The sequence below is a fragment of the Siphateles boraxobius genome, unplaced genomic scaffold (genome assembly GCF_051911475.1).
Source record: "Siphateles boraxobius isolate OS27281-9 unplaced genomic scaffold, OSU_SipBor_1 61, whole genome shotgun sequence".
Taxonomy (NCBI): Eukaryota; Metazoa; Chordata; class Actinopteri; order Cypriniformes; family Leuciscidae; genus Siphateles; species Siphateles boraxobius.
The window spans coordinates 11,223,338-11,242,419 of record NW_027509188.1 but is presented as its reverse complement, the minus strand read 5'-3'; the positions used below and the strand labels follow the sequence as shown (position 1 = coordinate 11,242,419).

General features: G+C 46.7%; 2 long non-coding RNA genes across 2 annotated transcripts; both read right to left on the bottom strand.

Annotated features, from left to right (window-relative positions):
- Positions 1-11,688: 11,688 nt before the first annotated feature.
- LOC143718405 (uncharacterized) lies at positions 11,689-12,585 on the bottom strand. The gene is made up of 3 exons (XR_013196371.1): positions 12,149-12,585; positions 11,969-12,018; positions 11,689-11,868 (listed from the first exon to the last, which is right to left on the bottom strand). It is a non-coding gene; the product is annotated as an uncharacterized LOC143718405 (long non-coding RNA).
- A 5,199-nt stretch (positions 12,586-17,784) lies between these two features.
- Positions 17,785-18,543, bottom strand: LOC143718415 (uncharacterized). Its single transcript, XR_013196381.1, has 3 exons — positions 18,439-18,543; positions 18,116-18,364; positions 17,785-17,908 (listed from the first exon to the last, which is right to left on the bottom strand). It is a non-coding gene; the product is annotated as an uncharacterized LOC143718415 (long non-coding RNA).
- Between the last annotated feature and the right edge of the window lie 539 nt (positions 18,544-19,082).

Sequence of the window (19,082 nt, the reverse complement as noted above, 5' to 3'; positions counted from 1 at the left end):
AATACAGGTAGCTCAACTTATTGGATGCCTTCCCACTAGCATTTACATCGGGATATACATTCTAAGTGTTTTCAACAGTTTACATGTAGTTGTTTTCATTGTATTATCCTCTTAAAGGGTTAGTTGTCATTTACTCTTCTTTGTCATTTCAAACACATAAGAAATTAGTTCATCTTTGGAACATAAAATATGTTTTGAATGAAACCTGAGAGATTTCTGTTCCCTCCATTGTTTGCATTGCCTCTCTCTGTCCATTATTTGAGGGGTTCCGATTGCATTAGGCAGTTTGTGAATGAATGTGATGACATCAAACACCCCAAAGCACTAACCTCAACAAAACTTAGGAAACACATTGCTACTCTGTTCATCCTAAACTTTCAAGCTTCAGAGCATTTATAACGTAGAAGTAATCCATGTGGTTTAATCCCTGTTTTATAATTTGAATGCGCTCTCACTTAATCCACCCACTTAACATTATCCAACAATTGCAATAACTGTGAACTGGACTTTGCATTGATGCAGCACACACAATTATACACATTTTCTGGTTAATAGTGATTCTTTGCCTCGTATGCCCTTTTCCTTGTTTGTTATATATTGCTCTGCCCTGTTTTAGTGCTATTGTTGATCTCACTTAATCAATCTATTATTCATATTCTCCACCAATGCAATAATTCAATTCAATTCAATTCAAATTTATTTGTATAGCGCTTTTCACAATACACATTGTCTCAAAGCAGCTTTACAGAAAGTGCATTTCGGAAATGTACATAGAAAAATACAGTTAGTTAATCAAGTAGTAATTTATGGCCCAACATATCGCCGGCTTTGAGTCGTCTCTTCACAGGCGTTGGGGCATCTGAAGTCTCCGTGAGAGGCTGTTATAACTACTCCAGGAATCATTATAGTTATAGATGGCTTGGATGAAGCTGTTTAACGCATGGATGTTCTTCTGATCTTGTTTGGGTTCTTTAGTCTGCTCGTCTACATGGTTACTCGTCTGTCCGGTTCGTCATGGCTTCTCCATGACTTCTGTAAATTTGCTCTAGCGAACTAATTCACAAACTAAACCTCAACCCAACATAACAAAAATTCTACTAAAACTCTACTCGCTTTTCGGGTCCTAAGATTTTAAACTCAATAGTTTGTCCAACCTCTTAGATGAGTTCTGACCAATTAGGCACTGTCTTTATTTGGGAGGTGGCGTTCTCTTCACCTCTCATCGTAAATCATGCGTTATCTGTGATCTCCTTACTTCTCCAGCTCTAGCAGAGAGTAAAAATGGTACAGTTTAGACATGATTCCTATTATAAGAACACAACATATTTTACACAGATTTCAATCAAGCCATATTCTGTATCAAGAACATATGATCGTACTGATAGGAAACAAGACACACTTTCATTCAAACATCTAATAGTTATAACAATTACATGACTTGTATGTGATCTAAGCATAATAGACACATACAGAGGTGGTAGATACAATATAGGATTATGTAGTTGAACAATGTTTGATTAGAAGTCCGTCAATAATTGTTTTGGGATGATTTTATGTATTTTTATATGTAAAATCTCAGTCTCTGTGGTTTTAAGAGATTCCAACCAGGGGAATTCAGAGGAGGAGGTCTGTTTTAAATAATTTGTCATGGGTTCAAACAACCTCTGCCGTTATCTTGGTGGGTTCTGAGCCGTGCCATCACTGAACCAATCAGTCTTTTCCGAACTATCTAACTTTGACCAGTTCTTCCTCTATTTAGGCTCGTCTCTTTGAAGCTTGCAGGGCAATAAAGTCGTTTTGTAGACCAGCTGGAGCTGGAATCTTTACGGTTCTGGAATGTTGATTTGGGGTCTGGGGTGTTGAGTTCTGTGTGGAATTCTGTTTCAGAATCAGAATTTGAATGAATCGCATGGAGGATTCATTTGTGTTTGGTTCGACCTCAATTCCTACACCGATTATCTTTGTATCCGATTGGAATCTGATCTAAAATGATGTCCACACTGTGTATAGCAACTGTTCAGCTCCGAGTTGTGTGTTCATGCAGCTCTTTGGCAATATGGCAATGATGTTGCGTTGATGGAGGGGTTTACATTTGCAATAGAGATGTTGTCTTATTTAAATTGTACAACATGTAAATGTGTATCCGCCACGCTGGACTCCTGCGTCTCGAGCTGCAGAACTGAAGGATGGTATGCACAGCTTTATTTACGCGCTCTTATCTGCGCCTGTTTCAAAAATAATAATTTCTGCTTGTCTGGCACTTTGCAACAACACAGCCTTGTTTCAGCAGCGGCTTTCAGCATGTTCCCTATAACAACGTATGACGTTTACATTTTACGTGGTGTGAGAAAGTCACATACCACGCGAAATCCGATCAGAGCGTTAAGACTGAAGCGGATTTCCTGATATGTGATTTGAATACGATTTCAAACCACGTATGGATGTAGCTTGAAACGGATTTCATGTGCTTTTTTGGACTGACAATCCGAACGTAGCTTATGTCGGGATAAGGAATAGAAGGAAGAATAGCGGTAAGGGCTAGAGAAGCTAACGTTAGCTCGTTCGGATCTTTACCTCATATTAACTTTAGTTTGTCAAAATCCCTCGCTCTTTCTTACTTGCTAAGCCCTTCTCTATATGATTTTGCAGCTTCCATGTGTTTTTTCCATAGTTTAGATATCATAAATTAGTGTAACAATGTGTTCAGTAGTACATAAACAGTACAATCCATGCTGTTGTTTACATCCGAGTATCTCCAACATCCGGGTAACTGACCAAATCGTGACGTAGGTGCAAACACTCTATTGGGCCTAATTTATTTTCCCGTTTATTGAGTGCACGCTATCTAACCACTGACTAATACAACAGCAACACAACACTTGAGCATGATCACGACACCGGTCATCATCCAATCACAGCCCACACTCACGCGCATCAGATCATACGAATAACAAACTCTATATTGAATGAATCATTCTTTTGGGACAAATCATTGTTTGATTTGCGAACAGAATCCTCTGCTGTCTGGTCGCTTTCACTGTACGGGAAGCTTTTAAATTTTTAATTAAATCCGCCAGTAGGGGGCGGCAAGTCACTGTCTTTATGAGCGAGTCATCGAGTCATTTATTCATCAGTGGCTGTAATTATGAATGAATCAATTGACTCTCACGATTTGTTCAAAGGCTCAGATTCGTTCTCAAACACTGTTGTGTGCTGCAGTTCTGCTATGGCTCTCGTTGGAGCTATTGTTTCGTTGCAAAAAATACGGACAATACAGTTTTTAAAATGAACATCTCTTAATATTAATACCTATCGTTTGTTGAACTGTTGTATAAAATCAATGTCACATTTGAAAGTCATGTGGATATTTGTATAATGTGATCAACATTAAACACAGGAACACAGGGTCTGTTATTGTATCGAAGAGAGTTTGAATCTTAAATTGATCTCTATGCACATAGGTCTGTGTCTATTTGTTATTTGTGCTAGTAAGTGCTAAATCCCCACTTTTACAAAGGTACATTGTCGAGAACGGCAGTATAGCGTGATTTGCCATGGCAGCTTAATCTGCAGGAAACATAGGCATATACATGCTGATCATAAACACGCACATCATATACATGCTGATCGTATACGCGCTAAACATATACACTGATCATATAAACTCTAAACATATACACACTGATCATATACACGCTGATCATATACTCGCTGATCATATACACTCTAAACATATACACGCTGATCATAAACACGCTGATCATATAAACTCTAAACATATACACACTGATCATATACACGCTGATCATATACACGCTGATCATATACACTCTAAACATATACATGCTGATCATATACATGCTGAAATACATGCTAAGTTTTAATATTATTTTAAGGTGGAATAGACTTGAATGAACAGCAAAATTCAACTGTCCCCATTGTTTTAAAAAGTAAGAATGGAAAGCACAATAAGGCATTAGCATGAGCGCCTCCAGCTAGCCAGGCCTTTCTACTGTACAGCTCTAAGAGAAGCCTCGCACTGCTTCCCTTTAACTAGCCTGTCGTCGTCTAGCTGATGACTATTACTAAGCGGAAGTTGAGAGTAGTGATGTGACATTTGAACCGAGGCGTTGGAGCTTGTGTCAAGAGAAAATGTGCGTGCCAGATGAAGCTGCGATTCGAGGCTTGGGTTGTTAACGTGGAAATCACGTGACTAATGACAAACGAGGTTTGTGTGGTGGATACATCATCGGTTCGGTCTGAGTGTCGTTTCTGGATAAAAGGGGTTCGAAACTCATGCCACCTTGTGGCTGTTGTCAGGAGTAGTAAGCATAGGTGTAGTAGTGTCAGAGAGTTAGAGAACTCTCATTGTCATTGTCGTTATTGTGTCACAGGTGTTAGGGCTGTATATTATGACATTACTGGTTAGAATACTTAAAGTATATTGTTATTATTAATTATAGTAGCTATATTATAGTCTTGTTATTTTAATTAGATAAGCTTACTTGACTTTTTGTTTTGGATTGCCCTTTTGGATTTGTTTGCTTTTTGCGACTCTTCCTTTTTCCTGGTAATGGAGTCAGCTAGAAAGAGGAGATCCTCCCCCATCTGACCTCAACAGAAGCATCAGTATCCTCATTTATACCAGCTGGCACTGGCATTGTTATGTTCCTGCATCCTCTGTTCCCCGTGAAAGGATCTTTTCCAAGGCTGGAGAAGTTTTTGTCCAAGAATAGGAATCGTTTAAACCCCAACACACTTGAAAAATTCTGTTTCTCAATAAAAGTCTATTGTAATCCTTCCTTCACCCACCCACCCACCCACCCCAAACTGCAGTGTTTCAGTTTGCTCCTCTATATCCCCAGTCCCATTGTGGCAGTGAAGAGAATCTGTGCCACGACATCTGGTTGTTTTAATTTCACTTCCCCTTTTTTTTTGCGTGAATGGGTGGAGTAGTTAAATTAGTAATGGGAGAAAATTGGATATAAGGAAGTGTGTCGTATCATGTCGGCGCGTCATCCGTTGTGTGTATTGAGGAGTTTGCCAGTGTGATCGTGATGGATTACTGGGGGAAAGACGGCCGCTTGTCAGCTGATGCTTCCTGTGGTTGAGGTCTGGTGCATCACGAAGCGTTGCACATCCAGGCTGACTGATGTTGAGCTGTTCTAAAAGACAAGTCAAGCTGCTTATCCGCCTATCTTGGTGTCAAAGATGACACGCGATCCTCTCTAACTGCCTCTAATACGCAAACGTGGTCAGTACCACTGCGCCGCCATTACACACATTACTACACACGCACACACCCACTCGCATACCTTTAACTTTCGCACATTCTGTATGCTTAATTTTGTTTTCATAGTTGTTGCTGCCTGTTAAAATTTATTGTTTGATGTTGTGTGATTTACGACGAAATGAATGAGATATTTCTCAAATGTTTACTTTTTTCTCTTTTCCTTTTATGGACAATTTGTGAATGAATGTGGACACGAATCTGCAAACGTGAATTAGCATGACGCGGGCTTTCTGCATGGATTTCACTTTGAGATCAACTACCGCCAGTGTTAAACTTTATTTTCTCTTTGTTTTTGTTTTTTTGTGTAACTATGAACCATTTAATTGGCAAATAAATATCCCTTGTGAACGTCCCGGGTTACGTATGTAACCCTAGTTCCCCGAAGGGACGGACGCTGCGTGAAATCGCAGTGGGAACGCCCTCAGCGTGACGCGTCTGAAGCATGAATGAAATCAGTCAATGGAGAGAATGAGCGTACGGCGAGTGACGTCATCGACCAGGAAGCTATAAATATCCCCTGAGTACACAACACGCCAGCTTAAAAGTTACTGAAGCAGCGACCCAAGGGGATGCCGAGAGTATGGCAGGACACGCAGCGTCCGTCCCTTCGGGGAACTAGGGTTACATACGTAACCCGGGACGTTCCCCTTCAGGGACTACTGCTGCGTGAAATCGCAGTGGGAACGCAATACCCACATCCCCATACGACCAAATCCCCGTCGTGTGTCATTAGGAGACACAAACCGACGAGAGAACCTGAGCCCCGGGAGTGGAGCTAAGATCGAGGGAATAAAATCTAACGAAAGTGTGCGGTGAGGACCAGCCTGCCGCATCACAAACGTCCTGAAGAGAAGCTCCTGAAAGAAGTGCTGTAGAAGCAGCCATACTCCGGGTGGAATGAACCCTTACAGCCAAAGTGAAGGCTGATGGGCCGAACCATAAGCAAGTGGGATGGCCTCGACCACCCACTTGCTCATCCTTTTTCTAGATGTAGGACACCCTTTCTTAGGTGACCCAAACAGACGAACATTTGTTCCGATCTCCTCCACAGGGCAGCTCTGTGGACGTAAGCATCAAAACCCAAACTGGGCACAGCAAATTAATTTTCTCCTGGTCTGACGTCAGAAAAGGCGGAGGACAGAAAACCTGCAGAACTATAGGTCTAACTGAAACAGTTGGAACCTTAGGAACATAACCTGGTCTCGGAAAGAGAAAGGCCTTAACCAACCAGGAGCAAATTCCAGGCACGAGGGAGCCACCGAAAGTGCTTGAATATCTCCAATTCTTTTTAGAGATGAGATAGCGAGAAGAAGGATAGTCTTTAGAGTAAGAAACTTTTCCGAAACTTCCTCGATGGGCTCGAAAGGAGCAAGGGAGAGACCTTCTAAGATGACGGCCAGATCCCAAGCTGGTACCCTTGTGCGAACTGCAGGCCTCAGCCTCAAGGTGACACGAAGGAAGCGAGACATAAGCGGGTGTTTCCCGAGGGAACCTCCACTTGAAGGGGTGTGGTAAGCAGCTAAGGCCGCCACATACACCTTCAGTGTGGAGTGGGATAACCCTGTGGAGAGACGGTCCTGCAGGAAATCCAGGACTGTACCAACCGGGCAGTTAACTGGGTCCTGCTGGCGCTCTCCACACCAAGAGGTGAAAAGTTTCCACCTCGCGGCATATAACTTCCTCGTGGAGGGAGCTCTGGATCGGAGGATGGTCTCAACGACCTCAGCCGAGAGACCAGAATCTATGAGCTGGGCCCCCTCAGAGGCCAAGCCCACAGCCTCCATAGCTCTAGACGGGGGTGAAAGATCGACCCACTCGCCTGAGAGAGCAGATCTCTCCTGATCGGTATCTCTAGGGGAGAGCCGTTGAGGAGAGACACTAGGTCCGCAAACCATACCCGGGCCGACCAGAACGGGGCTATTAGCAGGAGACTGAGCCCGTCCCGGCGAACCCTCTCCAGAACTCCTGGGAGCAGAGCGATCGGGGGAAAAGCGTACAAGCGTGACCTCGGCCACGGATGTACCATCGCATCCAACCCCAGCGGGGCTGGATGGCTGAGAGAGAACCACAGCGGGCAGTGTGATGTTTCTCGAGAAGCAAATAGGTCTACCTCGGCAAGACCGAAATGTTTCCATAGGAGTTCCACCACCTCGGGGTGAAGACTCCATTCCCCGGGCCTCGGCCCCTGTCTTAACAGGATGTCTGCCCCCTGATTTAAATACCCCGGGAGATAAAAGCTCTCAGAGAAAGAATTTTCCCCTGGGACCATAGAAGGATCTGACGTGCCAGTTTGTAAAGCGGGCGAGAACGCAAACCCCCCTGATGGTTGATATAAGAAACCACCGATGTGTTGTCTGTCTGGACAAGAACATGGTGGCCCCTTAGGTCTGGGAGGAAGTGTTTCAGAGCCTGAAACACCGCCAACATCTCTAGGCAGTTTAAGTGACACAGACGATGATGGTCCTCCCACAGACCCTGAGCCCACCCGTGAGAGAGGCATCTGTCATTAGCATAACGCGACGATAAGGAGCTCCTAACACAGGGCCTTGGGACAGAAACCAAGGATCTTTCCACATGATCAGGGCGTGATGACACCGTCGCAAACTCACGATCATGCGAAGCGGATTTCCCCTCGGGGAGAATCCCTTGGTCCTGAGCCACCACTGTAACAGTCTCATGTGCAAGAGGCCAAGAGGTATCACGTTGGACGCAGCTGCCATGAGACCTAGCAGTCTCTGGAACTGTTTTACAGTGGATGACTGGCCTAGCTTGACCTGATCTACTGCAGCGAGAATCATAGCAATACGAGCAGGTGACAATCGTGCCTGCATCGTCGTTGAATCCCACACTACACCTAGAAAAGTGGTTCTCTGTAATGGAGAAAGAACACTCTTTTTGGCGTTGAGCCTCAGCCCCAGTCACTTGATATGAGCAAGAACGACATCTCGGTGCCGAACCGCCTGTTGTTCCGATTGAGCTAGAATCAAGCAATCGTCTATATAGTACAGAAAGCGGATGCCCTGTAACCTCAGCGGGGCTATAGCAGCATCCGTACACTTCGTGAATGTTCGGGGTGACAGTGCTAGGCCGAACGGAAGAACCCGATATTGGTACGCTTCGCCCCCGAAAGCGAACCTCAGGAACTTCCTGTGTTGAGGGAGGATAGATACATGGAAGTAAACGTCCTTTAGATCTATCATGACAAACCAGTCCTCGGATCTGATTTGAACATCCCCAGTGACAGACACAGCGCCCTGTAACGTACTGGCAGGGAACAGCTGGTCTGGGCACTCCACAACCCTCCTCGGAGGGGGCGAGCGTCCCTCGGGAAATCGCTCGCCGAGTCTCTCTACGCCCTGTGAAGGCAGGGTTAGTAGAGCAGACCACTGAGGGCATCGGAAAAGACAGGGCACCGTGTTCTTGTGCAGTGAACTCAGGTCTTTCACGATAGGGACCACCCTCAGAACCCTGACGTTCAGCACGTCAGGATTTTTTTTTTTTTTCGATGAAGTAGTATCCTAACTCCCTGCTGGGTGGGGGACCCATTCCGCCAGGAACTCTACTAAGGGAACCAGCCTCTCGAGGCTGGCCTCCGGATGAACATCCCGAGTGACAGACACAGCGCCCTGTAACATATTGGCAGGAAACAGCTGGTCTGAGCACTCCACAACCCTCCTTGGAGGGGGCGAGCGTCCCTCGGGAAATCGCTCGCCGAGTCTCTCTACGCCCTGTATAGGCAGGGTTAGTAGAACAGACCCCTGAGGGCATCGAGAAAGACAGGGCACCGTGTTTTTGTGCGGTGAACTCAAGTTTTTCCCGATGGGGACCACCCTCAGAGTCCTGACGTTCAGCCCGTCAGGACTTTTTCGACGCGGCCTTTCTGGCGACAATGACTGTCCTCAGATCAGTCCTGCCCCGAGAAGGCCGCGCCGGAGAGCACCCCGCCTCGTCCCTCCAGTTTCTCTGCAGGGGGGCACGAGACGTGACACTCCGCTTCTGCTGTGCTCTTTTTGAAGACGAACCCGACGAAAGACTTTGCTCTGGTTGAACATTCTGCGTGACAGACACAGTGCCCTGTAACGGCGCACCGGCAGGGAACGACTGGTCTGAACACACTAGAACCCTCCTTAGAGGCGGCGAGCGTCCCTCGGGAAAGCACTCGCCAGACCCTTCTACGCCCTGTTTCGGCAGGGTTAGTAGGACGGGCCCCTGAGGGCGCCGGGAGAGACAGGGCACCCTTAAGGGAGGTGAACGCAAGTCTCTCTCGGCGGGGACCCCCCTCAGATTTCCTTTGAGCAGGTCGGCCTGAAAAGCCTGCATAAAAGACATCGTATGCAAACATGCAGCCGCCTGCCGAGCCACCGAGTAAGCCTTCCCCACCAGCACAGAGGTATATATATTTATTTATTTATTTATTTTTTGGTGGAAGAGCCGGTGCTTTAAGTGAAGACGATGAAGCAGGAGAGAGATAGCTCGCAAGCGTCTCCTCCGCCTACAGTATCGTCACATAACCAGCAGATTTAGCACCAACAATGTTACCATAAGAATTGGACTGATTTGTGTAAATTCTGCTTGAAACCGGTCTAACCCAGGTCTTTGAAAACTCAGCATGAAGATCTGGGAAGAACGGTAAGCACCGGCTAGAAGGTTGAGGTCGTGCAGACAGAAATCTATCATCTAGATTGCTTTTAATTCTAGAAACCTGTCTATCAGCTGGCCACTCGATACTGTTATTTTATTTTTATTTATTTTTTTAGCTTTTCAACAGCCCGAGATAATACATCCATCAAACCTTCTTCATTTGCAGTATAATGTGATAAACTAGTTTTCTCTGATAATAAACTTTCGACATCCAGCTCCTCAGAACTGGAAAATCTCAATTCAACATCATCATGTGCCTCCACCCGGGCAGAAGTAACCGCCGCAGCGCGTGCTTCCAGAGCCGGGTGAGAGGCACTAGATCTCGTCGGAGATAGCTGAGATAGGGCGGAGCCCGTCTCAACGTCGCCAGCGAGATCCATCTGCGAGCCCCAAGACAAGCGCCGCCGCTCTGCCTCAACAGAAGCGGGACCCGAGCCTCGGGGAGCTCGCAGCAAATCACTCTCCTCGAAGAGCGATCGCCGCGAGCGCAGAGTTCTCAAGGGAAAACGCTCGCAATGCTGACAAACGACTCCCTCGAGAGCCGACTGGGCATTGCTGCACTCCCAAACAAGCCACACTTAGCTCGTGTGAATCCCCACCCGTGATGTGCCGAGTACAGGGGGGAACACACTTCTTATACTGCTCGCTCATATTGGTTTTTTTATATAAAATATATATAGTGAAAACTCCTGACAAAACAGACAAACACAATCGACAGATTCAGACACACACAGAGCTGCTGAAGTAACTAAAAGCTGGCGTGTTGTGTACTCAGGGGATATTTATAGCTTCCTGGTCGATGACGTCACTCGCCGTACGCTCATTCTCTCCATTGACTGATTTCATTCATGCTTCAGACGCGTCACGCTGAGGGCGTTCCCACTGCGATTTCACGCAGCGGTAGTCCCTGAAGGGGAACTGAACTTTTCTGGGATTATTATTGTGGTGTAACAGGTGGTTATTTTTTGCTATCCTGGGTTAATTTAAATTGACAGGTTTTTACCCTGTCTGGCGCCCAAAGTTTTTCTTTAAAATAATTTATGTTAGGGCGGCCACCACCGTTACAGAGTGGTGCCCGAACAGGGACTTGAACTGTAGAACACTTGAACTGAACACTTGAAACACTTGAGCAATTGAACTTTTGACATTTTGATTTGACCGTTTTGAAAATGCTTGTGAACTGTTGAACATTTGAATTGAGAAAAAAAAAATGCTCTGAAACCCTGTGACTGTAAAACTTTATTTTTGATGGAAACTGGTGAAACGATGAAATTGTCTGAATTTACCTTGTAAAGTGTTTGTTTTTTTTGCTTGTAGGAAAGAAAAACAGGTTTGTTTTGTAAGAACTAATCCAGAACTGTGTGAACGCTAATTGAATAATTAGAGTGTTATTTCCAAGATGTCACAGTAATTGAGATAATTGATGGTGACCTACTTTGAATGCGTATTGTTTCTGACTTAGAGTTGTTGTTGGTTTTTAAATATTGATTGAACATTTGTGAAAAGTTGTATTTTGTTGTTTTGTAAAAATCTTTGGGGGACAAACACACTGACACACATCTCATTCACTGATATATATATATTTTTTTACACCCAACATTCTTACACTCAAACAATCACAGCAATCATGGCAAATACCCCTCCTCCCCAATCTACTTTCGTGGAAATTGAGCCTCCACCAGAAATCTCAACTCCAGTATGGCCGCCTGCCCTGCGACCTCGGATGCCTCTGGTTCCACACCCATGTGCTCCACTCAGCCCTGTTCATCCTGGAACCCATGTGCACGCGTCTTTTCCTGCTCTGGCTGGCAGCACTCCAGTGCAAACTCTCACCTGGGCACCACAAGTGGATAACATGCAACTTTGTACTTCATCTGAAGGTGGAACTGCTTCTTTAGTGGCACAACATGACCTGCCCAGCATGTTACCAACTCCTGAAAGGGAAATACAACAAGTCACTGCTCGGGTACAAGGGAACGGGGATACCTTGATTGACTTAATGACAAGACAAGAAAAAAGAGTGAATGAACTTACCAAAGAGGTCAAAGATACTTCTCATCACAAGAGTCAGATTGCTGATCTTGCTGCAAAAGTGGAGGATAATAAAAATCAAGATTTCACCCTGTTTACTACCACTAAGCAACAAGAGGAATTTGAATCAGATAAAGCAATGAAGTTAATGATAACAGGAGAACTCAAGAAGCTTGAATATACTTTGGTTTCTGAACTACGTTTCATGGTTGATCAGCTCCAGTCAGAGGTTCAGCAGGATATCAAAGCTGTTCAACACTCATTCCAAATGAGCCATGATAAGATAACTTCACAACTCCAACAATGTGTTACCCAAACTGATCAATGTCTCACCAGTTTCAAAGAGTTGAAAAGTGAAGTGGAGAAAGGATTTCAAAGTGTCAAAGAAAGTGCGGAGCAACAAAAGTTAAGTGTATTGACACCAACAGATCCCAGCACCACCGGTACTTCATCCCTGCCATCCGATTCTGCTCCAGTGACTCCTTCAACTTCTTCAACCCCTCTTTTAACATCTGTGGTTAAAAGTGACCATATAAAATTAACTTTCCCCACATTTGGAAGGCCTTCAGACGATGCAGACCCCCTACTGTACTTAACCAAATGTCAGGATTTTTTTGCACTACATCCCCTGACAGATGCAGATATCCTAGCTACCTTCCGTAATGTCCTATACAGAACCGCACATGACTGGTGGGAAGTCAGACAGTCCAACATAACCACTTGGAATGAGTTTGAGGCTGCATTTTTATCTGCTTTCCTTTCTGAGGATTATGAGGACGAACTGGCTGAACGTGTCCGTACTAGAATTCAAAGAGACACAGAATCTATTACAGACTTTTCTTACAGAGCTCTCTGTAAAATCTGCCTTCCATCTTTTACAGAGGGTGAGATTGTGAAGATGATACTCAAGAATATCAAGCCATACCTTGCCAGTCAATTGCCTAGCCGGGTGAATACTGTGGAAGAGCTGCTAAAATTAGGACATCAACTGGAAAAAGATTATGAACAACAGCTTCGTTATGACTGTGGTCGAATGGGCTCTAAACATCCTCAAACCAAATCTAAAGACCCTCCTCAAACCAACCCGCTGAGAAAATCCCAGTTCAGTGTTGGGGATGTAGAGGACAGCATCCACCAGGAAAATGTCCACACTATACCTCTCCACAGTCACCTCAGACATCTGGTCCACAGTATTCCACCATCAGCAAACATCCTTATCACCCCAAGTCAGGTGGTCACCCTTCCAACAACTCTGTTGCTGCAACTAGAATGCATAAATCACAATCAGCAACCAAGAAAACGTCTCAGGTTACGACTGTAACCTATGTTCCCTGAGAACAGGGAACGAGACAATACGTCAACAACGTTATGGGGAACGCCTCAGGCGTGACAGGTGTCTGAAATCACTATCAAATCACGTCAATCACATTGACCGGCGACAGCCCGTGAATCATTAGAGTAATGATTAACGTGCGACCTGGAAGTATATAAGGGCGCCTTGCAACATGACAAATCACCTTATCGTCTGAAGGGACTGTACGGTAGGCATGGCAGGGAGACGTATTGTCTCGTTCCCTGTTCTCAGGGAACATAGGTTACAGTCGTAACCTGAGACGTTCCCTTTCGAAGGGAACTCAACAATACGTCAACGACGTTATGGGGAACGATATACCAACGCCGCCATGCTAAGGGGAGTGCATGCCAAGTGGCAGTGACAACGGTCAGAACCAGCAACTTCAAATGAAACGCTAGAACCACTCACCCTCAGGTCACACTTGGCTGTCAGTGACAGCATTCCCTACGGTCATAGCTCAAGCTACAGCCTCACAGGAAAAACCTTCATAAACATGGTTAAATGAAAGGCCTACCTGGGCCGGCTCCGGGCCTGGAACCATAGCTTCCAATTAGAAGGGGTCCCTTCTAGGGAATGTGGCTAGGGAACCCGAAGGAACCCCAGCCAGGCACTATTCAGGGGAACGTACTCACCCCGAAATGCCACCAGGACGGCCTGACCTGGCGTCAGTACCTAGACACTTAGTCTGGCCAAATCCTGTCTGTCTGAAGACAGAGCCTCTGGACAAATGCCTTAAGTAAGGCATCCAACCCGAGGGACTGCGAAGCTGGCAGAGAACCACTCGGCCCGGATCTCAGAGACGGGATATCCCGGAGAGTATGACTCAGCATAGTGCTTTTCAACCCTTGCTAGCGAGGGGAGTTTCTCTACTCGATCCACGGATCAACCCAGTGTCTGTGTTTCAAAACACTGAGGAGGCCTGTGAAGGCCTAAGGGCTGATCTAACTGGGAGGCCTCACGAGAGGCCTACGACCGTCTGACCAGACTCAGGAAGCCGCATGCTCATAGAGACCCTCTGTGAGGGGAGCACAAGGTCTGCCTGGTAGGCAAACCAGGCTGTAGGCAGAAAAGGTTCCGGGAGGGAACCAATAGCAGAGAATGAACACTTTAGCGAGCCAGGGCGCAAGCTCGCCTTCAGCATCTGCCTATTAAAGCTAGCTAAAACTGATAGCAAGAGACCACTAGCTTCATAAACCCAGCACCACTAGGGAACGTTACAGGGAGGCCCGGAGAGGCCTACTACCTGATAGCCAACGTAAGTGGGAATTCACCTTCAGGGAGGCACATGAGGCCTACTACCTGATAACCACAGTATGTGGGGTGCTCACCTTCAGGGAGGCCCAGAGAGGCCTACTACCTGATAACCACAGTATGTGGGGTGCTCACCTTCAGAGAGGCCAAGAGAGGCCTACTACCTGATAACCACAGTACGTGGGAACTCACCTTCAGGGAGGCCCGGTGAGGCTAGCACCCTTAAAACAAGGGGAGTACAACATGCGCCACTCTGCCTCAACGGAGGCCCCAGTTAGTCGGGGCCTACCATCTATGCATGGGCGTCAGCTCAGGGCAATGCTCTGGCTTCAGGGGAGCGTACTTCGACCAAAGAAGAAGTGAAGCTTACTTCATACTCGACCCGAGCCATAGTGGTGGGAGGTAGGATAAAACAGAACTGGGAGTGAAGTGCTCAGACCTACCTGTATCACAGGGGAATACTCACACCTCACCCTGAGGTTACCAGGGTGCGGGCCTGCCAGCGGCTCTAGGGGTGACAGAAATGTATCTGTGCCCAACCTAGGGGAGTGGGGCTTGAATGAAAGCCAACCACCTACAACCTAGTGCTCGAGCAGTAGCTCAGCGAGGTGAGTGAAGCCTAAACTGGCAGCCTAAATCCGTAGGCCAGTTCTGCACGGCAGGGTCGGGCAGGAAACCCAGTCTTCTTCGTGAAGCGAAAGATGGCCTAACCCTGCTCAGTAAAGACATATATACCACGGAGGCCTATTTGAGGCCTACCATGTCCTTATAAACCATCCTCTGCACCACGCTGCATTACTCTAGTCACCCCAGAATGCAGAGAAGGGGGCGGGCCTTGGCCAAACGACTACCATGGGAGGAGGCTGTTTATACAGGGATGCTAGAAACCTACATTCACAAAGTGAAGGGTCAGAGGAAAAAATGCTAAAATTTTTAGCAGAGCGCCTCTATTATCCCTGGCACAGCCTAGGCCAGCTACAGAGGCGGCCCTGGTGAGGGCCAGCCTGCAAGCATAGATCTATCTGAGGGCTCGGAGGAGCCACAGCCTTACTAAAGAATATAGTCTGTATTATTCCATACAAAGGGCTGCAGAATCGCTCAGCCTAATGAAAACCCAAACAGAGCTCAAGGGGCGACATACTCAGGAAGAAGTCAAACGGACCCGTGGGCCGGACATAAGATCTATCTGAAGCTCTAGCGTCAGTCAACACTCTAAGTAAAACAATTTTAAGAGAGAGACCAACCACTCTCCCCTGAGGTGGCTAGCAGCCCGAAGGCTGACACAGTTACCGTTCTGGTCACCTAACGGGGAACTTCAGGGCCCTGATAATCCAATAAAGTTCTCTTACCTTATTACCTTGACATGACCCCATGACTCTATACAGTGAAAGAGGTCTGTAAAGAGAAATATGTTTTTTTTTTTTTAATCACAAAAAATACTCTTTGAAAAGACCAGCAGCTCACCTGCGGCGTGCAAAGTGAAGACTCGCCAGATAGTTCTTTACAAACCTGGGATCCGCCACTTTACATGCCTGAAAGGGGCGTTCCACTAACCATGCCTAGGTGGGCCATCAGAACATAGTTCTCATCATAGGCCCATCCCCAGCCCTGATGTTATGAACGCCTGGGGGTCAGAAGAGAGAGGGGAAATTTCGTGACCCTCCGGGGAGGTTATCCATTACCGACGCTGTGTGCGTTTGCGCTGGATAACCTCCCTCAAATCTCTTCTGTTGCGGGAGTCACGCCTTCTCTGCGACCTGCTCCTCACGGGAGGGGGCGCACGAGAGGCGACACTGGCTCGCTGGCCCTGCCTACGGTCCTCAGACCGTGAAGGGCCAGGCCCTCTCGCTTGCCGGGGTACGGACGCGGATCTCAGCGGTATACAAGTTTTAAATGCTGCTGAGCGCGCCTTCGCCTCCCTGAACTTCCCCACCACCGCCTCTACGGAGGTGCCGAAGAGTTCGGAAGGCGAAACCAGCGAATCGAGGAGAAAGGCTTTTTCTTTCTCCCCGATGTCGGCTAGATTTAACCACAGATGCCTCTCCGTGGCCACGATCGCCGCCATCGACCGTCCGATCGCGGCAGCGGTTTGCTTGGTAGCCCGGAGAGCCAGATCTGTGGTGCGGCGCAGCTCAGCCACCGCCTCAGGGGACATCCCTGCCCTGTTGGCAGCGCGCTCCATCACATCCACCAGCTCTGCATACACGGGGCAGGATGGCTGAGGAGGTTCAGGATCTACCTGATCATAAACCTCCTCAGCCATCTCCTGCGCGTCCTGAAGAGCATCAACTGCAGGTACAGTCGGTGAGTAATCTTCCCCATCGACCTGCAGTTCTACCTCGTCAGCCGTCGAATCATCTGAGAGGTTAACAACCCTCTCGAGGCGATCAACGAGCTCCATCTGGGAGCCCCATGATGTAAGTCGCCGCTCGGCCTCGGCACGAGCGGGACCCGCACCATGAGGTCCAGACGCTGAACCCCCTTCACTCGAGAAGAGGGCCAGACGAGAGCGGAGCGTTTTAAGAGAAAAACGCTCGCAGTTCGCACAGAGGGCTCCCTCGAGAACCTCCCGTGCGTGCTCTTCACCCAAGCAAAAAACGCACAGCTCGTGTGTGTCGGCCGGTGTCAGAAACCTCTGACACGGGTCGGCACACTTATGAAAACAATCTGCCTTAGCTGTGCGTTTCATCTTTCTCTTACCTTCCCGTATACTTGAATAGCGTTTTTTCAAACAAACAGTCCCTGAAGACGATGAGATGATTTGTCATGTTGCAAGGCGCCCTTATATACTTCCAGGTCGCACGTTAATCATTACTCTAATGATTCACGGGCTGTCGCCGGTCAATGTGATTGACGTGATTTTATAGTGATTTCAGACACCTGTCACGCCTGAGGCGTTCCCCATAACGTCGTTGACGTATTGTTGAGTTCTTTTCGAAAAGGAACCTCATCTTCATCTACAAACTCTAATGAACGTGTAGCGATACCTCAACAACTAGTTGTTCCTCTTTGTATCGATTCCTGGTCCGGTAAGGCCATTGTGGACACTGGTGCAAGCTACACCCTAATCAATGAGAATCTCATGAGGCAGCTTACTTCACCAGACCAGCTCCAACCGAGGTCTCTATGTCCTCTTTATCTGGCAAATGGAAAAGCAGAGACTCCATTAGGATGGCTGAATACCACAATTCATTTACACGATCAAGCATTTACCTTACCTACTGCTGTACTCTCATCCCAAGCCCTAGCTTATGCTGTAGTCTTGGGGTTGGACTTTATTTTCTTCAGTTGGCTGCAACTCAATGTCATTGACCAGAAATACTCCTTCAAGCTTGATCCTTCAAAAGAGTACCCCTTTCAACCAGGAAATCCAAGTGTGCCAAATGTAAGACCCCAAAAAGAGAGGCGTCAACTTAAGAAAGCCACACAAAACCTTTCCTTGTTAACTTCTGTTCCCCCTCTATCATCACCATTGCAAATTCAACAACTTGTCAGTATTGATGAAAAGACATTGATAAAAAATGCTGTGGATGCTGCTAATTTACCTTTTGATGGTAAGCTACAGTTACTCCAAATCCTGGAAGGCAGCCCTCAGGTATGCACTCTCCGTACTGGACGTACTGAGGTTCACCAACACTGCATCTATGCCACCAGCCAAGTACCAATCAAACAACGACCATACCTGTTGTCTCCCATCAAGCAACTTGCACTGGATGAGCAACTTTATGAAATGTTGAGGCAAGGAATAGTGGAACCCTCCCACTCTGGTTGGGCATCGCCGGTGGTCTTAGTAGCTAAACAAGACGGCAAAGTTAGATTCTGTGTGGGTTACAGAAAGGTTAATTCTGTAACAGAAAGTGATGCTTACCCTCTTCCCAATATCACAGAAATATTGGAATCACTCTCTGGGGCAGGCATCTTTTCTACTATTGATCTCAACAGTGGATATTGGCAGGTGACCATGGACCCCGACAGCAAAACCAAGACAGCCTTCATCACTCCTGCAGGTCTCTTTAAATTTAATGTTATGCCGTTTGGGCTCAAAAATGCTCCCGCAACTTCTCAGAGGCTCATGGTGACTGTTCTGGGAGAACTAAGGAGAAATATATACTTTGTGTACATCGATGACATCATTGTGTACTCACCTTCAACAACTCAGCATTTCCACGAGCTCCAGACTGTCCTCCATAGACTAGAAACTGCTGGTCTCACCATTAACTTGAAGAAAAGTCAATTTTGTCTTCAAGAAATCACCTTCCTAGGACATGTTGTAAGTGTCCAAGGCATTTCAGCAGACCCAAGTAAGACTCAAGCCATTCATGCCTACCCTGTGCCTGCAAACTTGAAGGAAGTTCAGCGTTTCCTTGGTTTAGCAGGTTGGTATCATCGGTTTGTTCCGAATTTTTCTAAGATCACTGAACCCCTCAACGCACTGAAAAAGAAGGGACATGGTTATCAATGGACAATTCAGTGTCAACAAGCTTTTGACCAGCTAAAGTCTTGCCTCACCTC